Source organism: Prunus persica, chromosome G1 (assembly GCF_000346465.2).
Source record: "Prunus persica cultivar Lovell chromosome G1, Prunus_persica_NCBIv2, whole genome shotgun sequence".
Taxonomy (NCBI): Eukaryota; Viridiplantae; Streptophyta; class Magnoliopsida; order Rosales; family Rosaceae; genus Prunus; species Prunus persica.
The window spans coordinates 1,557,328-1,565,470 of NC_034009.1; the positions used below are offsets into that span (position 1 = coordinate 1,557,328).

General features: G+C 39.0%; 1 long non-coding RNA gene across 1 annotated transcript; it reads left to right on the forward strand.

Moving 5' to 3' along the window:
* On the forward strand, positions 6,060-6,868 carry LOC109946563. Its single transcript, XR_002269688.1, has 2 exons — positions 6,060-6,498; positions 6,623-6,868. It is a non-coding gene; the product is annotated as an uncharacterized LOC109946563 (long non-coding RNA).

Sequence of the window (8,143 nt, forward strand, 5' to 3'; positions counted from 1 at the left end):
AACAAAGGTCAATGGTGATTGAGGATATATGATATGCTGATTGTAGTCCTCTTGTTTCTTATAAGACAAAGAGCAATATTGAGCAGCCAACTAAATATCCTGAGCCACATGAGGTGAAGATAGTGGAGCAAGAAGCAGTGGAGGATGTTGGGGATTTTTCAGAACCTGAGGCACCAAAGAATGCAAAGAAGGGAAAGGGTAAAACAGTGGTTGAGGCACCAAAGAGGGGAAAAGGTAAAACAGTGGCTGAGGCACCAAAGAAGGGAAATGCTACAATGTCTTCAAAGGATAAAGAAGTGGCTGAACCTGAGGCACCAAAGAGGATAAGGGCTATAAGGTCTTCAAAGGGTAAAGAAGTGGTTGACCCTGAGGCACCAAAGAGAGCAAGGGCTACAAGGTCTTTAAAGGGTAAAGGTATGGCAATGGCAGTGCAACATAAGGGGAAGATAGTGATGCATCCTTATCGAATGCATATAGTTTTGTTGACAGTGAGTATGAGGGGGATAACATTGAAGAGATTGCTGAGGAAACCAATTTTTTGCAACAGTGGATTACAGACCATGCCCCAGTTGAAGATACTTTTCAGCCTCTTCAAGATGAAGAGATAAATGAGGGTGAAGGTGGTGCTGTTAATGAAGGGGGTGTTGTTAATGAGGGTGAAGGTCCAAGTGGGGACCACCCTTCACATGCTGGTCCAAGTGGGGACCACCCTTTACAGATTGGTCAAAATGAAGACCAACCTTCACAGACTGGTCAAAATAGGGAACAGCCTTCTCGGACTACGAATTTTCACCACACAGATCTGCAAGACACCAAATTGAAAGAGGGGGATCAAGCAGTGAAGGATGAGTTAAAAAAGACTGCCTGGTGCATTTGAAGACATTGTGCCTAATGCTGAGACAAGATTCTGTGTGAGGCATCTTTGGGATAACTTCAACAAAATGTATAAAGGTAAAGTTTTGAGGGCTCAGTTATGGACATGTGCTAGAGCTACCAATGTGCCTTGTTTTAACTATCAAATGGAAGTAATGAAGACCTTAGATAGCAATGCATGGGAGTGGTTTGCTGAGAAGCCTCCAACACAATGGACTAAGTCTCATTTCAGAACACATATTAAGTGTGATATGCTGTAGAATAACTTGTGTTAAAGCTTCAACAATAGTATCAAGACAGCAAGGGACATGCCAATTATCACAATGCTATAGATGATCAGGTGCTTGTTGATTAAAAGGATCCAATGGAGGAGGGACAAGATGGGTAGTTGGCCTCGCCAAATATGCAAGAACATTTTTGACCATGTCCAACACAAAAAGTTAGAAGCATGTAATTGTACTGTGCAATGGTCTAGTGGTCCTAAATATCAAGTTGATGCAGGAAGAGGTGATCACTATGCGGTGGATTTGGATAATCACACTTGATCTTATAGCAAATAGGACTTGTCAGGCATTCCTTGTGCTCATGGAATTGCTGCCATACATTACAAAGGAGGTAAAGCTGTGGAGGATTATGTGCATTCATACTACAGCAAGGACAGTTACATGGCCCTCTATAACAATCTCATTATGCCAATTAATGGATTACAGCTATGGGAGAAGACCAACCAGACAACAATAAAGCTACCAGCCTACACTAGATGACCTGGAAGACCTAGAAAGGTGAGGATAAAAGGAACTGAAGAGAGAATAGATAAGACTGGGACAAAATGGTATGGAAGACAAGAAATGCAAATGAGGTTTAGTATTTATGGCTCAACTGGCCATAAGAAAACCACTCATCATCAGAATCTACCTCAAAAGGAAAAACCCCTATCAAGGGGTAAAGGAAGATAAAGAAAAATACCTAACCAAGACCCTGTAGTTGCTACTATGAGTGCCTTTTTATTGCTAGCCTATTGATGACATGTTTTGTTATTTCTTCCTTAAAATGGAAAAACTATTTTATTGTTTGAAGCTGAAAGTGTTTTTTCTCTGTAGGATGAAGCAAAAGCAGCTGCAAGAGTTAGGAGAAAGCTTGCATATGCAAGAGCAAAGGCTGCTGTTGCTGCAAAGAAGGCTGCACTAAATGCTTCCCAACCAAATACAGCTGAAACTGCTAGAATAAGATTGAGAGCATCCAAGAGACAGAACATATGCTCTTAGTTCTTAGTTCTTAGTTTATGCAAATTCCATTTTATTTTGAACTAGTACAACTTTTGGTTTTGTGATGCGGCCATTTTGTCAACTTTTGGTAGCTGTTTTATTGTTTTCCAGATTAGGTGCTCATGTTCATTTTGTAAATTTGAGTTGCAAAGATTGAAAAAGTATGTATGTATGTTGAACTTAAAATATAATGGAATTTGCCTTCAAGCAATTGTTCATTTTTGGAAATTGCCTAACAATTGTGCATACATAAACAGTTTATGCATTTCGAAATTGCTTAACAATTGTTCATACATAAACATCTTTGATACAACTTGACATGGGAAATTACAAGAAACAGACCTTTCATACACATAAAGCACTTTGATTTTCCAAAATGTCCCACAAATGGCCACAAAAAACATCACCCAAGTCTTCATAGTTCTAGACCCTAAAATGTAAGTGCTAATTTCACCTTCTTGGAAGATCCATAGTCTCTCCATTCCAGTACTAGCATTCCCAACAACACAATCAAAAAAATTCAAGAACCCAAAACGTGCTCGTAGAAATCTTTGTGCTTTCAAGGCAGCTCCAATGTCACATCCCGGGATCAACTCTGCCGTAGCACGATATTGTCCGCTTTGGGCCCCCCTCTCTGGTCCGCACGATTTTATTTCTGGGAACTCACGAGCAACTTCCCAGTGGGTCACCCATCCAGGAATTGCTCTAGCCCCCAACTCGCTTAACTTCGGAGTTCCTACGACTCCGAAGCCAGTGAGCTCCCAAAAGGCCTCATGTTAGATGGATGCGGGTCCCAACTCGCTTAACTTCGGAGTTCCTACGACTCCGAAGCCAGTGAGCTCCCAAAAGGCCTCATGTTAGATGGATGCGGGTGTGCACATATAAGGCACATCGTCCCCTCTTCGTTGGTTGATGTGGGATCTTACAATCCACCCCCCTTAAGGGCCCGACGTCCTCGTCGGCACACTCGCACCACACGGCAGAGTGGCTCTGATACCAAATTGTCACATTCCGGGATCGGCTCCGCCATAGCACGATATTGTCTGCTTTGGGCCCCCCTCTCTGCCCGTACGGTTTTGTTTCTAGGAGCTCACGAGCAACTTCCCAGTGGGTCACCCATCCTGGGATTGCTCTGGCCCCCAACTCGCTTAACTTCGGAGTTCCTACGACTCCGAAGCCAGTGAGCTCCCAAAAGGCCTCGTGCTAGATGGATGCGGGTGTGCACATATAAGGCACATCGCCCCCTCGTCGTTGGTTGATGTGGGATCTTACATCCAACCTCTTTTTTCAATTTTTGGTTTTCCTCTTCTTCCTTACGTAATCGTTTCAATAGTCCACAAATCACAATCTTGGACCTTTCGCATACCTGTGGATCATACCATTCAAAGAATGTACAACCTCTTCTTACCCCATAATCGGCCCAGCCCCAAAATCTTCTCCCAAGGTTGTTAGTCCACGACGTCGTCAGACGACATTGATTGCCACAGTGACAAATGGGCTGGCCCACTTCGCATCTTCGATTTGCAGACATCATTGACCTCGTCGACATCGTCGTCTTTGTCTTCTTCGAATTGGAACCTGGGCAACCACTTCTGTCGATTAGGGCTTAAGTCTGAATGGGGGCTTAGATCTGGCACTCGATTTGGGGGTTTTTTTTTTTTTTTTTGAATTACATAAGGCCACATGTTGTTTTGGGCGCGAAACCCAAGGACATGAGATGCTGAAAATGCCCTTAAAAATTCGTCCAGCTAGACGCCACGTAGGCAGATAACAGATTTCCTGAAGGTCTTGCTAACGAAGGGGGCAATTTGTAAGTTTTCCGTGACGTTGAGTATGTACTCGTAAATGTCCCCAAAATCAGGTACAAACTCGTAAATGACTCTATAGGTTGGGGAGTTTACTGTAGTTTACCCAAAAAAAGTGTTTGAGAGTTTCTCCCTATATTTTCTTTCTTATTAATTCTAAGATGGTAAAAACACAAATCTATGATATTTTTAGCCAGAATTAACATAATGATGCAGTAATGCTCACTTTATTGTAAATATCAATTGTATTTCGAATTTCAATATAATGATGATGATGTTATTATATATTTTTCTTCTTCATTTTCTCAAACAATTAATCTATTTATCTAATTTATTTGGATATATGTGTAACATTAATAGTAAACTAAAACGAAAAGAGGGAGGGGGTGGGGGTAAAACACAATATGTCAAAATGCATGTTGCTCACTTATCTTACTCTAATACTATCGTGTTATGCTAATTAAGAACTTGATCAATTGCATGTTGTACTAAGTGATTGAAACTAACCATGCGAATAATTTATATTGAGTGGCATGGAGCACATTATGCTAGAAATTAGAGCATAAACTTCAAAGTCAAGCGACCCACGAGTTGAGGCTCGACTTTAAAATCCCAACTTGGGATTCTATACAGTCTCAACAAAACCTAGTTACACCCCCAATGAAAACCAATAAGTTATGTGAAATCAAGGTAAGAATATTATACTAGCTAGGCAACATTCATGTAAGGGCTTGATACTCTCTCCCCTCAAAGTTGCAACGACAGACATTGCATTCTGTACCAGTGGCTCTGTGAATGTGAAGAATATGTTAGGCACCGGCTAGGAGTAGACGACCTTATATATTATATATACAATATACTAGGAATTTTGAAATATTCAGTCATTAGAGTCACAGTATATATATACATATATAAAAACCAAGGAATATATTCCGGCCTGTGCATATATATTACGCTTGTTTAATTAATTAATTAACAAGAAAAGGAAATATGGGTTCTTAAATAATAATAAAAAATTGAAATGTTGAAAAGGTTTGGAATGCTCTATTAATATATTATCTTACCAATTAAGTCTGCTATGCTATTGCTCCTGCGCATCCTCGATCTTTTTAGCCTTATTCAGTCTTGTAATTAAGGACTTATGCTCTCACCTTGTTAGGCACCTTGGTCTAATGATGTCCCAGGTTTGGCTAGGACAAGGTCTATCAATTCCTTTGTAGTTTGAGTGTTTTTGTTTGGCTAGCTTCGGCCTCCTATGTACCCCAAAAAGGGAAAGAAAAAAAAAAACCTAACTTGTGCTATTCATAAGCTTTATTGCAAAGGGTGTGGTGTGGTTGCATATATTGGATTCATCATCACACCTAGTGTTTAAAAAACAAAAGGGACGACATTTTTAAATTTTAAACAACAATAACTTTTTTTATTATTATTTATAACAAACAAGTAGTCATTTTCCCAAGTGTCGTCATCAGATTTTTTTTTTTTTTCTTTCTTTCTTTAATTTGAAGGGTATCAAATGTTTCCAATAACTAGTATTGTGCAGCTGGCATCAATCAGATGCACACAGCTACCAAAAATTCAACAAATGGAAATTTTTGCAAAGGAAGGCTATTATCAATGGATTAAGAAAAAAGATGCTTGAATGGAATGGATATATTGAATGTACATTGGAGAGAGAGAGAGAGAGAGAGAGAGAGAGAGAGAGAGAGAGAGAGAGAGAGAGAGACGTAATAAGAGATCATTTTCTTGGGTTGAGATGCTTTCTTCTTTCATCTTTATATGTGAAACACTATGCAATATCTATGTAATTGTAGGATAACCATGCAAAATGGTCCCAAAATTTGAACAAACAAACACACTCATCTCTCCTTTCTTTCTTTTTTCCTTTGGCTCTCATGGTTTGATGCTTTCCTTTGTTGTTGTTGCAGCTGCTGCTGCTTGTGAGAGAGAGATAGAGATGTGAATTTAGGGTCCCCCACATGCCTCAGGCCCCAACCTAAAAGTCATATTAATGTAAATGCACACATATAAGGAAACACTCACTAATCTGTCTGCAGCAAACTGCATGGGGGGTGGTCTTGGCGTGATAATATTCAATATGCAAACATCACACAATTGGGACCACCCTCCTCCCTTCCTTTACATCTTTCAATTTTGTTTTTTATTATTAAGTTTTTTCAGCTTTTCAATATTCCATCTAATTCTTAATAAAATGATAATTCTACCTTCTGCCTCTATTTATACCCTCCTCTCATCTTCTTTCTTTTCCATCAAACCCTAGCTCACTACCTAGCAAATTAAAGGCCCCCCTTCTCTCTCTCTCCCCCCCTCTCTCTCCCTCTCTCTCAAAATCTCTAGTCTTGCTCAAAGGATGGATCACGAGTACTGTACATATTTTCTTATCATGCATTTGTAGCAGTTGAAGCTGCCAGCATGATCTTAACCTCCCTATTTTGGTTAGGGAAGATCAGATCATGTGGCAGTTTCACCTGTTATTGGTAGCATGAGATCAAACCCTAATTCCCACATAAACCTTTGCAATCCCTAGATAAAAGGTATGTCACGATCTTCAGTTTCTCAATAAGTCGACAGTATGTATGTGGGTTTTTGTTGTGGTGTTAATTGGTGTATTGATTAATTCAGCTCATGTTTATTTATTTATTTTTTTTGGTGGGAAAGCTGCTCGGAAATGTCAGCTGTTTTGGGGTTGTTAGGGTTTTGAATGACAGAAACTGTGTGTTTCCACGCAGTTCGATGATTTCAAGATCCTCAACTGGCACTTTGGTCATTGAGCCACGGCTACCGAGCAAACCTGCCGTACTCTTTTTGATTATTAGTCATACGGCCTGCATCAAGATTTCATATGTATGTATGCATATACATTCATGATATTACCATGAATTTAAGATTTTCCATTCAATCCCATACGGTCTGAAATTCGATTTGCCTGAAATTTTTGTCTTAGTTGGAGGTTCCTAAATTTCATCCATGTTATTGACTGGGGATTAAGCCCTAGCTAGGTTATTATATTGGCTAGGGTATGGAATAGAATCAGAAGTTTTCTAGAGAGGGAGAGAGATGGGGGCAGTGAAGTGGACTTTTACCAGTGTGTTTTCACAGGATGTTGCAGGAAAAACAACTTGCTGAGGGCTTTTTATTTGTATAAATTTAATGTCATTCAACTACATATATAACATTTATATGGTCTTAAATGATGTGTATATAATTTACACTTAATATTGACATATTTCATGAGATTGGGTCCAATTTTATTTCTCAGAACTTCTTTCTAATAAGGTGATGAAACTGCTTGTGAGATATAGGAAGACTTTAATTGAGAATGGGAGTAATGAATTTGGACCATTTGAAGATTCTTTATTAACCAAAAATACATAAAAAATAAACAATATTTCTTAAGGATCCGGTTTTCTGAGCTCGTTGCATGTTACAGTATATATCTTCCTTTTCAGCTTAATTATAGGGTTATGATGGCACAAACATACTTGCTTTACATTTCTGGTATATATTGTTTCAAGTTCTTATTTCCTCCCTATAAATTAAATCTGATGTAGATGAAAAGAAAGTAGAAATAGAAGACATCTGAAATTGAGTGTTGAAATGAAACCATGATTTTAATTTGCTCTCTGTGTATTAATTCTGTGGCAGTTGGGGGATAATGAGACAAGTTATTTGTATTCTGACAATAATATTGGACCAGATAAGTACAGCACAGGCAGTCATTTAAATGCTCACCTTCTCAAATTGAGAATAGAATATGAAGCCATATGGCTTGAAGTACCAGCTTCAGCCTTCAAAAGGACAAATATATAATATATATTTTGATCACTTCATATCATATGCAGACCAGACACACAGATCAATTCTGGCAAATTTGGATTCTCAGTAGAAATAATCTGTGAGATTGGCTGTGTCTGTTTCCTAAGTGTGCAATGTGATAGCAATTGATGATGTAATTTCTCAACTGTGAGCCCATGTGAAACCCTTCAATAGTTTCCAAGTTTCATAGTATAAATGTAATTTACCATCTCTCTCTCTCTCTCTCTCTCTCTCTCTCTCTCTCTGAAGAGTCTCTGTATGTTGGTTGTTGGACTTTGGGCCCTCTCTTTTGATAGAATGCATAAATGGAAAAGATTCCAAAGAGTTTTCAGTTTCCCTGAGAAAATAAATAATCTAAAACGT